Source organism: Gigantopelta aegis, chromosome 6 (assembly GCF_016097555.1).
Source record: "Gigantopelta aegis isolate Gae_Host chromosome 6, Gae_host_genome, whole genome shotgun sequence".
In the NCBI taxonomy this organism is placed as follows: Eukaryota; Metazoa; Mollusca; class Gastropoda; order Neomphalida; family Peltospiridae; genus Gigantopelta; species Gigantopelta aegis.
The window spans coordinates 53109532-53122980 of NC_054704.1; the positions used below are offsets into that span (position 1 = coordinate 53109532).

The 13449-nt window shown below is 38.2% G+C and overlaps 1 protein-coding gene across 1 annotated transcript in view; it reads right to left on the reverse strand.

Annotated features, from left to right (window-relative positions):
- LOC121375198 (beta-1,3-galactosyltransferase 1-like) overlaps nucleotides 1-13056 on the reverse strand; it is a 36131-nt gene extending 23075 nt beyond the window's left edge. Inside the window, exon 1 of the mRNA XM_041502495.1 lies at nucleotides 12799-13056. The gene's annotated coding sequence lies outside the window, so the exon portion shown is untranslated. The remainder of the gene's footprint in view (nucleotides 1-12798) is intronic.
- Nucleotides 13057-13449: the final 393 nt, after the last annotated feature.

Below are 13449 nucleotides of genomic sequence, written 5' to 3' on the forward strand. Positions count from 1 at the left end.
CTAACCATGACGCCACCGAGGCCGGTCGATACGCCATTGAGACTGAGCAATGTTTGTTTGTATACAGCGGTACATGGTTGGTGTGTTTGTAGGTGGAGGAATGGATGGATAGATTATGGGGGATGAATTCCGGGTAGATGAATGGAGAAATGAATGAATGAATCCATGGATCTGTCGATCGATCGATGAAAAAAAGTAAAGTTTATTTTATTTAACGACGCCACTAGAGCACATTGATTTTTTATCTTATCATCGGCTATTGGACGTCAAACATATTATGGTCATTCTGACACTGTTTTTTTAGAGGAAACCCGCTGTCGCCACATAAACTACTCTTTTACGACAGGCAGCAAGGGATATTTTATTTGCGCTTCCCACAGGCAGGATAGCACAAACCATGGCCTTTGTTGAACCAGTTATGGATCACTGGTCGGTGCAAGTGGTTTACACCTACCCACTGAGCCTTGCGGAGCACTCACTCAGGGTTTGGAGTCGGTATTTAGATTAAAAATCCCATGCCTCGACTGGGATCCGAACCCAGTACCTACCAGCCTGTATACCGATGGCCTAACTACGACGCCACCGAGGCCGGTCATGGATTAATGAATACATGGATAGAATGGATGACACATAATATTGGTTAACTGGTACTGGTTAATTGATTAATGCATTTTATAATAAATGGAGGGAGAAATAAAGGAAACAGGAAGCACGGATGAACTGATGAACGTGTGGATGGATCGGTGGATGAACCAAACTGTATAAAAACATGCCCTTTACTGCTTCATCCTCCCTCCTATTTCAGATGGAACAATCCAACAAATTGTGATTTCTAATGATGAACCTGCAATATAAGCATACGAGACAGAGTGGGGGGGGGGGGGGCAGAGTGGTGAGTTGCGCCCCCCCCCCCCCCCCCGGTGTTGAAGAAAATCCTTAAATTAGGGCAAAATCGATAGAGATATGTGCCTGAACCTCTTTTGAATATAGGCACGTTAATAAAGTTAAAAGAAAGAAAGATTATAGATATTCGGGTAAAATGAGCTGTCCGTAAACGTGTTCACCATTTTATTTCCATCATTCTAACCACAATACAGTGGTCACTCAAGTATTCAGGAAAGGGATTGAGGGAATCGGTAGAGCTGGTTCCACTTATAGGAAGGGATGGTACCTAAGATTTGCAGGGTACAAGTACTTCGAAAATATCTTGTAAACGACGATGAACCTGATTACTCTGGTAGTTAAAACATTTCATTCTTTCCTTTTTTTCATTTAATTCGGTCAAAAGTTAGCCTGCCCCCCCCCCCCCCCCTACAAAAATGGGAGCCCGTACGCCTATGACCTGCAATACCTGCCTGTCACATTATGATAATATTGTTTACATTTAATATTAACAACACGTCAGATCGTAACTATAAATATGCATCGTTTGCCTTGACGTTAACGGTAATTAAATGGCACACGGAAAGCCAATTAACTTTGTTTTCCCTACAATCGAGCACCTAAAAGTAAAATGCTTTTGTGTTTGCATATCTACGCGCGCGCGCGCGCGTAGATATGCCTTGCTGCTAATCGAAAATACATGTAGTTACAGTAGCCCATGAAGTGCCGACAGCGGGTTTCCTCCCTTAATATCTGTGTGGTCCTTAAACATATGTCCGATGCCATATAACATATTTCCTTTAAAATAAATCAAGATCGTATTTATTTATACAGTGAGACTCATGTACTAATATTGCTCCTTCGGGCCTGTGTGGTGTTTGTCTGTCCGTCCGTCTGTCTGTTAGGGAAATAACTATTGGGGGTGCCGTTGAACCGCGGCTCTCTCCTTGCTACCTACGGGCGTACGCTTTGGCAACATGGGGCGAGACGTAGCCCAGTGGTAAAGCGCTCGCTTGATGCGCGGTCGGTTTGGGATCGATCCCCGCCGGTGGGCCCATTGTGCTATTTCTCGTTCCAGCCAGTGCACTACGACTGGTACATCAAAAGGCCGTGGTATGTGTTATCCTGTCTATGGGATGGTGCATATAAAAGATCCCTAGCTGCTAATCGAAAAGAGTAGCCCCATGAAGTGGCGACAGTGGGTTTCCTCCCTCAGTATCTGTGTGGTCCTCAACCATATTAGTCCGACGCCATATAATCGTAAATGAAATGTGTTGAGTGCGTCGTTAAATAAAACATTTCCTTACTTCCTTCCATTGGCAACATGCTAGTATTGGTTTATCTCATCGAATGGAGTCAAAAACAAGGTTCAAAGGTGTTTGACGTTTATCTCAGTAGTTCTGTGTTTGCAGGGTCATGCCGTTAAAGAATGTAACCCTGGTTAAACAATTGTTGATGGTCTCATTTGAAAAGCATGGAAATACTGCCAGGAATTTCGTCACCGGTAAACAAAAATCTTTACCCTCTACTTTGCACGGTGAAGCAGCGATTTGTAATATTTCCCCCTGCTGCTGAGCAAACACGGATTTCTCTGGGTTCGAGATATTTCTATTCGCAGGAGATCTGACACTAACTCCGAGTCAGACACCTTAACTTCTGCCCTTTATAACAAAAATGTTTTTGTGCGCTTACCCCCGTCCGTCTCTGTCTGACTGTCTCTGTTTATTTATATATTTGGCTGTCTATCTGTCTGTCTGACTCACTCACTCACTCACTCACTCACTCTCTCTCTCTCTCTCTCTCTCTCTCTCTCTCTCTCTCTCTCTCTCTCTCTCTCTCTCTCTCTCTCTCTCTCTCTCTCTCTCTCTCTCTCTCTCTCTCTCTCTCGCTCTCTCTCATTTTTGAACATTAGTAAAATGTAAGATTTCAAATCAAAATAGGACTATAAAAACGCAATCCCTTCCCATTTCATAATCGGTGATTATTTTCTCACACAATCGATTTTCTATTATAATCGATCATTGGAACACACTAATGTATATATCCTCTCTTGTCCATTAAACCAACAGCATAATTGTCAAATGTTAGACATCTGATAGTCATTGATTCAAATATGTAGGTACTGAGGACCGGGTTAATAACGTTTAAGATTAACTTTATAATAAAGTAAAATTAAAATCAAATACAAAAAAAAAAAATGTTTTGTAGCCAAATATTAGGAAATGGCATTAGGTACGTTTGCATTAAAATGATTGAAGTGTACTTAAGGCTACAATATCAGACCAGTGAGTTGACTTTTTGGATGTAACAATTTACAATATGTCGATCCTACGGGCCTGCTTTGAATTTCGTTTGTTATTGAAACTTTTAAATTTAAAAACAAATCTTTGAATGGCACTTCGATAGTTTCCGTATATTACGGACGTTGCCGTAAACAGAACTATTACGTCAACAATGCGATGACGTTTCAATATGGTTATGGACGTCAAAGTTACTCTATTTAGCTTGTATTCAGAAATATGTGAACGGTATCGCTATTTGACGTCTATGAGCATATTGAACGTGTACAAGAACACATTAAGTTATTTGGTATGCATTTATAATATATTAATTATTAACGATGGCGAAGCTGTCACAACGGTAAGCTTAAGCTTCTATTTCATTAATGTTCTACAGAGTGAATATCACCAAGACAGGTCAGTGTGTTTATATATATATATATATATATATATATATCGTAGCAAGTTAGTAAAATATGTTTTAAATAATTATGTATTATTGAAATACTAGTAATAGTGTTATTAGTTATAAATGAATATAACTTTTCAGAGGCGAATATAGGATTTTTCTAGGGACGGGGTGTAACGTTTTAAAATGACGCCTACAGTATTTGGGGGAAGGGAAACAACGTTTTTAAAGGGCACTTACAGCATTCAATGACGCTACTTTTTAGATAAGCACCAACACCATTTAAAAATATACCAAAATAAATTATTTATTATGGTAGTCTTCTACAGAAACACCAATGCAACCAATATATATTAACATGTCTCCCACTAAACACAAAATATATTTCGTGTATTCTATCGCATTTCGAAATCCCATGTAGGGGGATTCCCTCCTGCACCCTCCCTCTAGATACGCACCTGTTTTAATTATTTATTGTCAGTGTAGGCTATTCATTCCTCCTGAAAACTTCATATATATTTTTAAATGGCTCAAATAAACAAAATAAAATTTTAAAGTATAAAATTGCAACTGTACTTATATGTGCATGTACATATACATGTATATTAATAAAATGTTGCTATATATTACATTTTGATGAAAAAATAATAATAATGTTTATATCAAAAGATAATGCATTTCGTCAATTATTATAGTAAAATACAAACTAAATAAAATCAAACTGGTTTACTACCCAGCATGCATATAATTTATAATATTACGAGTTTTAACAATCATCATTTAACGTTAAACTAAACTTGTGGTTTCTATTGCTCTGTCATGTTCGGAACATTACTAAATATAGTATCATTGCTCTGTCATGTTCGGAACATTACTAAATATAGTATCATTGCTCTGCATAAGCGCATTACTCGTGGAACAGGAGGGCGGGACGTAGCCCAGTGGTAAAGCGTTCGCTTGACGCACGGTCGGTTTGGGATCGATCCCCATCAGTGAGCCCATTGGGCTATTTCTCGTTTCACACAGTGCACCACTACTGGTATATCAAATGCCGTGGTATGTTCTACCCTGTCTGTGGAAAAGTGTATATAAAGATCCCTTGCAGTATTAGAAAAAAAACAATGTAGCGGGTTTCCTCTGATGACTACAAATGTCAGAATAACCCTATGTTTGACATCCAGTAGCCGATGATTAATTAATCAATGTGCTCCAGTGGTGTCGTTAAACAAAATAAACTTTACACAAACATTATTTTCGTTGGTTATCGCAGTATTTGTACTTCAATCACTTACATGTGTTCGTGCACACGCTAACAAGACAAGGATTTATGACGAAGATCTGAGGAAAATTCTTTTCAAATTCAAAGGTAAACACTTCGGAAAGAGTACAGTGTTTCAAGAAGGATGTTAATCAAAGTGTAAAATACATGTGTACCTTTTTATTACAACGAATGAACATACACGAGTGTAATATAAATGGTATTTTAATTCTCTCTCTCTCTCTCTCTCTCTCTCTCTCTCTCTCTCTCTCTCTCTCTCTCTCTCTCTCTCTCTCTCTCTCTCTCTCTCTCTCTCTCTCTCTCTCTCTCTCTCTCTCTCTCTCTCTCTCTCTCTCTCTCTCTCTCTCGTCGGTGGGCCCATTGGGCTCTTTCGCGACTGGTGTATCAAAGGCCGTGGTATGGGCAATCCTGCCTGTGGGATGATGCATATAAAAAATTCCTTGCTACTAATGGAAACATGTAGCGGGTTTCATCACTATGACTCTATGTCTAAATTACCAAATGTTTGACATCCAATAACCGATTATTAATTAATCAATGTGCTCTATTGATGCCGTTAAACAAAACAAACAAACTTTAATTAATCAATTTGTTTGAAGGAGTCACTTGTTATTTTTAGTACTAAATGATAACAACAGTGCAAGTGTTGTATATTGTCACCAGTATAACAGCAAAATGAAAAGGTGCTCTGGCATATGGGTGGCTAACTGGAATTTGTTTATGGTCAGCTTATATGGATTTCTTGCTAGGTATTTATTAAGGGAGAGTAGTCCGTAAAACTACCAGTCACGTAACACTCTCGATATTGTTGTATGTTTTACAGGGAACGGAATGTTTTATTTAACGACGCACTCAACACATTTTATTTACGGTTATATGGCGTCGAACATATGGTTAAGGACCACACAGATATTGAGAGAGGAAACCCGCTGTCGCCACTTCATGGGCTACTCTTTTTCGATTAGCAGCAAGGGATCTTTTATATGCACCATCCCACAGACAGGATAGCACATACCACGGCCTTTGATATACCAGTCGTGGTGCACTTGCTGGAACAAGAAATAGCTCAATGGGCTCACCGACGGTGATCGATCCTATACCGACCGCGCATCAAGCGAACGCTTTACCACTGGACTACGTCCTGCCCCATGTTTAACAGAATATATTCTAATATAGAAATTGTATTGAAAGTCATGTAAATGCGAATGATGGTGTGTAACCGCCATAGGCGTCAGAAGCAGTGTGGTGGACAATGGGCTCTTCTACTCCCCAGTTGAAAATCAAATTAATATATCCCTTCCACCACCCCAACCCCTCCCCCAACCCCTTCCACCCCGGAAGCTGCCATATTCCGACACCCAAGAATCCCCATGCCCACCATATAATGGTAATTTTTATAATTATCACGGTGACTTTCATTCTCGACCTGTCCATGGACATTTCATGACTGGTATATCAAAAGACGTGGTATGTGCTGTCTTATCTGTGTGGAAGTGAATATTAAAATATCCCATGCTGTTAATGGGAAAACAAATGCAGCGGGTCTTTGAAAACAACGAATAAGAATTACCGAATGTTTTGATATTCAATAGACTAGTATAATTAATTAATGGGCGTCCATCTAGTGTTGTCATTAAACAAAGTCCATGGACATGAAAGTTAGAGTTCTGTAATATTTAATATTAAATTAATTGATAAGTTACTTACTTACTTACTTAATTAATTACTTACTTAATTAATTAAAAAAATCAACTTTAAATAAATAACTTGAAACAAAGTGAAACCTAATTCGATTTTTTAAAGAACGATCGCAGTAGGTTATAAACTGTATTCCAAGCGCGTCGTCTTTAGCTAAATCCCAATTCTAGAGAGAGAAAAAAACCTATCTGTTCTTGTCTTCCTAATGGCTTTCCTTAAACAAAAAAACTCGGCACCCATGAATATTTGGCCTCGAAGTGGCTAAAAGATTGTGCATCACAAAAAAGCAAGAAAGCGATAAAAATGCAAATCCTCTTTGTTAGCGGCGCTATGCGTTAGAGGCTATGACTGGATCGCAGTTTGATCGCGGGATTTACAATGTACCGAAGGTAAAGATGGTGGCTCTCTTGCCGGCCATGTGTCAACGTTACACGGCGATTAACGATGCTCTGTATAAACAAACAATCTATTTTGATGTCCATTTTGTGTTCAGTCGAACACGACCGGGGCAGATGGCAGTCCTTAGCAAACAGTGATATAGCCCAATAAATGTTAATGTAGCTAAAAATTTATCATTAGTTTTTTGCTTCTTGTTTGTTGTTGTTTTGTTGTTGTTGTTTTTTGTGTTTTTTGGTTGTTGGTTTTGTTGTCGTGGTTTTTTTTTTTTTTTTTTTTTTTTTTTTTTTTTGCGTACGGACTCCCATTTTTGTAGGGGGCAGGCTGGCTTTTTTCCCGAATTAAACGAAAATTCCCGAATCTGGAAAAAACTCATTTAATTATATTTAAGCATTACTACCAAACAGCTATATAGGGTTGCAAACGAATTTACTACGCATTTTTACATGGATTACCACTAATTTTGAGGGTAGAATGATGGAAATACATGGTAAAAAGGTCTCGGGTTAGCATATTTTGCCCGAATATCTGTATAATGTTTTTCCCGAATTTGAGGTTTTAGCATAATTAATCATATAATCATATTAATTTATTAAAGTTAAATTTGTTTTGTTTAACGACATCAATACAACACATCGGTTATTGGATGTCAACCATTTCATTATTCTGTCGGTAACCAGATGACCACCAGATGAAATAGTTCGCAAACGTTTAGCGAAAAAAACGGCTGGCTGAACGCAGACCAGATACAAGATGCGAAACACGAAACTATATCGGCTAAATGGTCTCAACGTCGGGATTTAAAGGGGCATTCCTGAGTTTGCTGCATTGTAAGATGTTTCCGACTAATAAAATATTTCTACGATTAGACTTACATATTAAATATATTTTCTTGTGTAGAATATCATTGTCTGTATATTCAGTGTGTTTCTTGTCGTCTTGATATTTGTAAGAAGCCCAGGCTGGATTTTGTCTTCAATTAATTTCGTACGTACGAAAACAATGGGGGGGGGGGGGGGGGGGGGGGGGGGGGGTTGGAAATAAAATGAAATTTAACCAAGTACAAATATTAGAACGATCAGAAACACGTTTACTATACAGCCACTAATATTTTATGCAGAAAAATATATTTCATATGTAATTACAATCGTTAAAAAGTCTCTTTTAGTCGATAACATATTAAAAATTGCAGCAAACTCAGGAATGTCCCTTTCAATAAAATACACAAGAACTATACTAAGTGAACTTTCTAATCATGTTTCTCCACCTTTGACAACAATACCTTTCGCTTTTTATATAACAGCCAATTAATAATCTTGCAACATAATTTAAAGACATGTGTTTATTATTTACTGTTACAGCAGGCAGCAGCGAAGGCTGCGTTCAAATAGACCGAGCAGAAAAACGTCCGCTAGACTTGCTTATACGCTTCACAGTAAACCACATCGGGAACCAATCAAACAGTTCGTGATTAGTTGGTGAAACGTCAGCGGGCTCAACTTGGAGATAGTTTCGAAAATGTTTATTATGGTTGTACCGGCCTCGGTGGCGCAGTGCTTAAGCCACCGGACTACAGGCTGGTAGGTACAGGGTTCGCAGCCCGGTATCGGCGAGTTCGTAAGGGCTCAATGGGTAGGTATAAGGCCACAGTACCCTCTTTTCTCTCACTAACAACTAATCCACTGTCCTGGTGTGCCTATGACAGCGTGCTTGAACCTTAATTGGATATAAGCACGAAAATAAGATGAAATGAATTATAGTTGTAACCTCCTGGGCTGATGCTGTAATCAACCAGCGGTAAAACCTGGGAAGCTGAAAGTTTCTTTTGTTTAACGACACCACTTGAGCACATTCATTTATTAATCATTTGGTAATTCTGACACATAGTCTTAAAGAGGAAACCCGCCATATATTTTGTTCATTAGTCGCAAGCTATCTTTTATATGCTCCGCCCAACAAATAGAATAGCACATAGCACGGCCTTTGATATACAAGTCGTGGAATACTGGCTGGAACGAGAAACAGCCCAATGGGCCACCGGCAGAGATCGACCCTAGACCGACCGCGCATCAGGTGATCGCTTAAACCACATGGCTGTGACCCGCACTCTGGTAAAACGTGGAAAACAAAAGTTTTCTTGTGTTGAAATAATGCTATACTAGTGTTTTGTCAACAGTATTTTTTCTGTATCTCATATCTCGTGTATGGTATCGCGTATCACGTGTCTCGTGTATCCGTACTACCGTTTACACGTGTTCTCAATGGTAACCGCCCTACACGAACCAGACGACCGTTATATGCCCGTGTGAAACTTTGGTTCTGTGTACTGATTTTGTAATTTGCAGTCAAGGGAAAATAAAAGCCTTTTTTTGTTCAGTTTACCGAGTCATTTTTTTTTTTTTTTTTTTTTTTTTTTCTTTCTTTTTTTCATTCACCAAAACGAGCTCAGTGTTATATGAATAGACCTATTTGTAGTTGTTCGAATCCAATAGTCTATTCACTGGCGTAGGAAGCGGGGTGAGGGGAGGGGGCAGGAGGGAATGTGCCCTCCACGTTTTAGCAGCAGCGATGGTTTTTATATATTTATACATTTATATATATATATATATATATCCCCCCCCCCCCCCCCCCCCCCCCCCCCCCCCCCGCCGACATACCCACACACACACTTTTTGGCACCTTCCTACGCCCGTTCTAGTACTGCTTCCCCTGTGATAGAATATTAGCTGGGCAACGCCAGTATAGGTTTCAAGAATACTTTGTTCACAGAACGACCAAGGTAATAACTCAGATAATAACCCAGGTAATAACGCACAATACTGAACGATCCTGGGCAACATTTGAATTACATTTCAACCCGTGGATAATAAATATATTGAGAGGCATTCAATACTATAAAATAAATTCAATAGATACTTCACTTAATCTATTATTACAGAAGTGTTATATCGTATGCATTAATCCTGGGAACAACTGGCGCATTGGTAACAACTATAACTATGCGTTATACAAAAATAACGCATGGTGTTCTCACCACCGGGCGTGTAAGCATTGGTTATATCACGGTATGTTAAGTGTTTACACAGCATTTATGTATAGTTTTGTAATACAACTACTACTACAGTCATATTAAGAAGTATTTGCGCTTATGAATAAAGGTTCAGGTGCGCTGTTTTGGTTATTGTTGACCAAGAAACTCACTGCTGTCAACTACATATATTATCCATTAGAAGTAAAAGTTATATCATGCGCATTGTTCACAAAATAAATAGAACATAAAAGTCTTTGGACCAGTGGTTGTAACGGATAAAGGCACCACATCACCTTTTTCCGTGTCGTACTTTGTGAAGCAGCTTAATAATAATATAAAACTTTATTAACGTCAAAAAATAAAAGAACAAGTCCATGACTACTCCACAATTCAGTAGTAACAAAGGGCCTTTGTTGCAAGCGACTGGAGCGTGAACGCGCCGTAAGTCATTTAGTGGCTGATTGGGGCCGCTTAGAGCTATGCAAATCAAGGGCAGATAAGTATGTTTCTAATAGAGGCTATAGTCTGGTTTAAGAAATAGGTCTTCAAAGAAAAAATAAAAATAAAATACTACAATGTCTTTTCAGATCTATTTTTAATGAGTACAAGTAGGTTGACTTTGTTTTGTAGTATTTAAATAAACCATTGTTTTGAAGTTACTTGTTATTTTTATTACTAAATGACAACAATTGTGCATGAAATATATTCTGCCACTTATTAGTATAGAACAGCAAAATGAGGCGATGCTCTGACGTAAAGTTGATAACTGAAATTTCTGTGGTCAACCTATATTGATTTTTGTTTTTGCATTGTAGTTACCAAGTGACTGTACTTTCTAAAAATAGCACGCTTGTAGTCATCTCGGTGAGGTTTGTTTTGTTTTTTTCGAATATAGAAATTATATTAAAATACATGCACCAGTCAATAGGAATGGGAGAGCGCAACTTAAAACAAAATGTGTCAAGACTACAGATACTAGTAGACTAAAGAGGGATATCGTAGTTTAAAGTCTCAGAACCTAGTTTGAACCTATTATATTGAAATACATGCAACAGTAAATGTTAGTGTGCAACCTAAAACAAAAATTGAAAATGTGTCAAGACTACAGATACTAGTAGACTACAGGGGGATATCGTACTTTAAAGTAGACCCTAGTTTCAACTCGGGAAAATGGACAGTAAGTTTGATTAATCTACAAAGCTGTAACACATTTGGATAAAGTTACAATAGAGTGAAATAAGAGTCTGCGATGGTACAGGGAAATACTCTGAAAAAGCAGACTCGAGCTCGTCTCCGTAACCATTACTTCTCAGGGGTACGTACGTTTTTTAAAATATGAAAATTGCATTTCGTGGTATTAGAAATACTATATAGTAGCGTTGGACATATGATTAAGGACCACACAGATATTGAGAGAGGAAACCCTCTGTCGCCACTTCATGGGCTACTATTTTCGATTAGCAGCAAGGGATCTTGTATATGCACCATCCCATAGACAGGATAGTACATACCACGGCCTTTGATGTACCAATCGTGGTGCACTGGCTGGAGCGAGAAATAGCCCAATGAGCCCACCGACGGGGATCGATTCCAAACCGATCGCGCATCAAGCGAACGCTGTACCACTGGGCTACGTCCCGTCCTAAATAACGCAATGGGTATTTCGCCGATATTATATTATATTATATTATGTCATCTATATTAGGCATGCCGGCTAATGACATATTAGTAACAAATAATGTAACTGAAAGAAGATATTGTTCAAATTGGGAATTTTTGTTAATAAAATGTGCTTTTAAACAAAAAACACAACTTGGGGCGTTTTTTTGGCAATAAAACAGCAATTTTTTAACTTTACTTATCGTGGCATATTAAAAAAAGAAATAAAACACACAAAAACGGTTACTGTTATAGGAAGACGAGAGCAGGCAATGCACATGCAAAAAGATGTTCATGTGCAATGCTGTGTTGTTGCAATAAACACACAACTTATGTTTTTTAGTAATAATTCATTTTGTTCCATTTTTTTCTAATTAGAACAAAATCTTCTTTCACTTACTTACACTTGTTACCAATATGTCATTTTTCTACTTACTCAATACATATGATTTGACATTTCTATAAGAGATTATTCAGTGAAATACCCATTGCGTTATTTATGCCTCTCGGTATAGGATGATTAGAAACACTTCGTATGTACCGGAATGGATAATCTTAAACAATAAAATCTAATAATAAACACACATTTTATTTTTGCCCAAAAATATACATTTTGTAGGCACACATACATATTTATATATAAAATAATATAATGTGCACACTGTGGGGAATGGTATGTCTGATTTCAGTTATCAAAAACGCCTCTTAATTGTGAAAAATACGCCATAGTATTTAAAAACTAGGGTATGTCATTTTAATAGCCATGCTTTATTTATTATTTAATTACCCCCTATTGTTTAGAAGTAATTGACACGAAGATATATTTATTTTATCACTAGCCCACATATCACACTTTCATGCTCATCAGACGTTTTTAATACATCAAACGTTTATTATTTAATCACACGCCAGGTCGCTACTACCCGTTCAATACATCAAACGTCCAATGTACGTGACACGTACAATATTTTTGACAAACCTTTTCATAACGCCAATAATGAATTATTTCTAAGAACACTCACAAACTCGTAAGAATAACACACACAAAAAAACAAAAACAAAAAAACGGGTGAACTTGCCCAACCCGCCTTTATCACAGAGTTTGAACCTATACTAAGAAATACCACCGACATTGTATGGCAACGCATAAAACACGGACACTCACCTTTCATGTGTTTGGTTTTCCCCGTCCGTTTAAACTTTCCAAAGTTCGTACAACCACTACTTGGAGGCTCCGGTTACTCACTAAATTAATAAACTTTCGTCTGATCCAGAGGCGATCGTCTGCTACATCCAGCAGACGACATTTTGGAAGAGACTAGCACTAGCAGACGACATGTGGGAGAAAATAGCGGCAGTGTTTCAGCAGACACTGTTTGAGAAGAAAGGTTAAACGGGGAACAGACTGAGAAGGACCACTACATGTGCAGTACATGTTTCGGTAAACACATGGCAAGCGATTCTACAAGTCACGTGAACACCGTTTTAGGGCGGTGCTTCCTGTTTTCGATTCGTCAAACAAAAACTTGTACTGTTTACAATTTAAAACTCAGTACATAAAGAATGGTTGCAGAAAATGTTGGGTTATTTTTTTTTCTAAAGAAAGAAAAAAAAAGAAGAAGAAAGAATGAAACTTTTTAGCATGTCAGATTAACAACATGTGTTGCCTGTTTAGATAACATATTTTCATAAGTGTAGGAATATGCATGCCAACAACTGGCAGGGGAGGCAGATAATTCGCCTCTCAGCGGGGGTGGGGTTGGGGTTAAGTGCATATTCTGACCACCTCAGTGTCAGTGTGTGTGGGGGGGGGGGG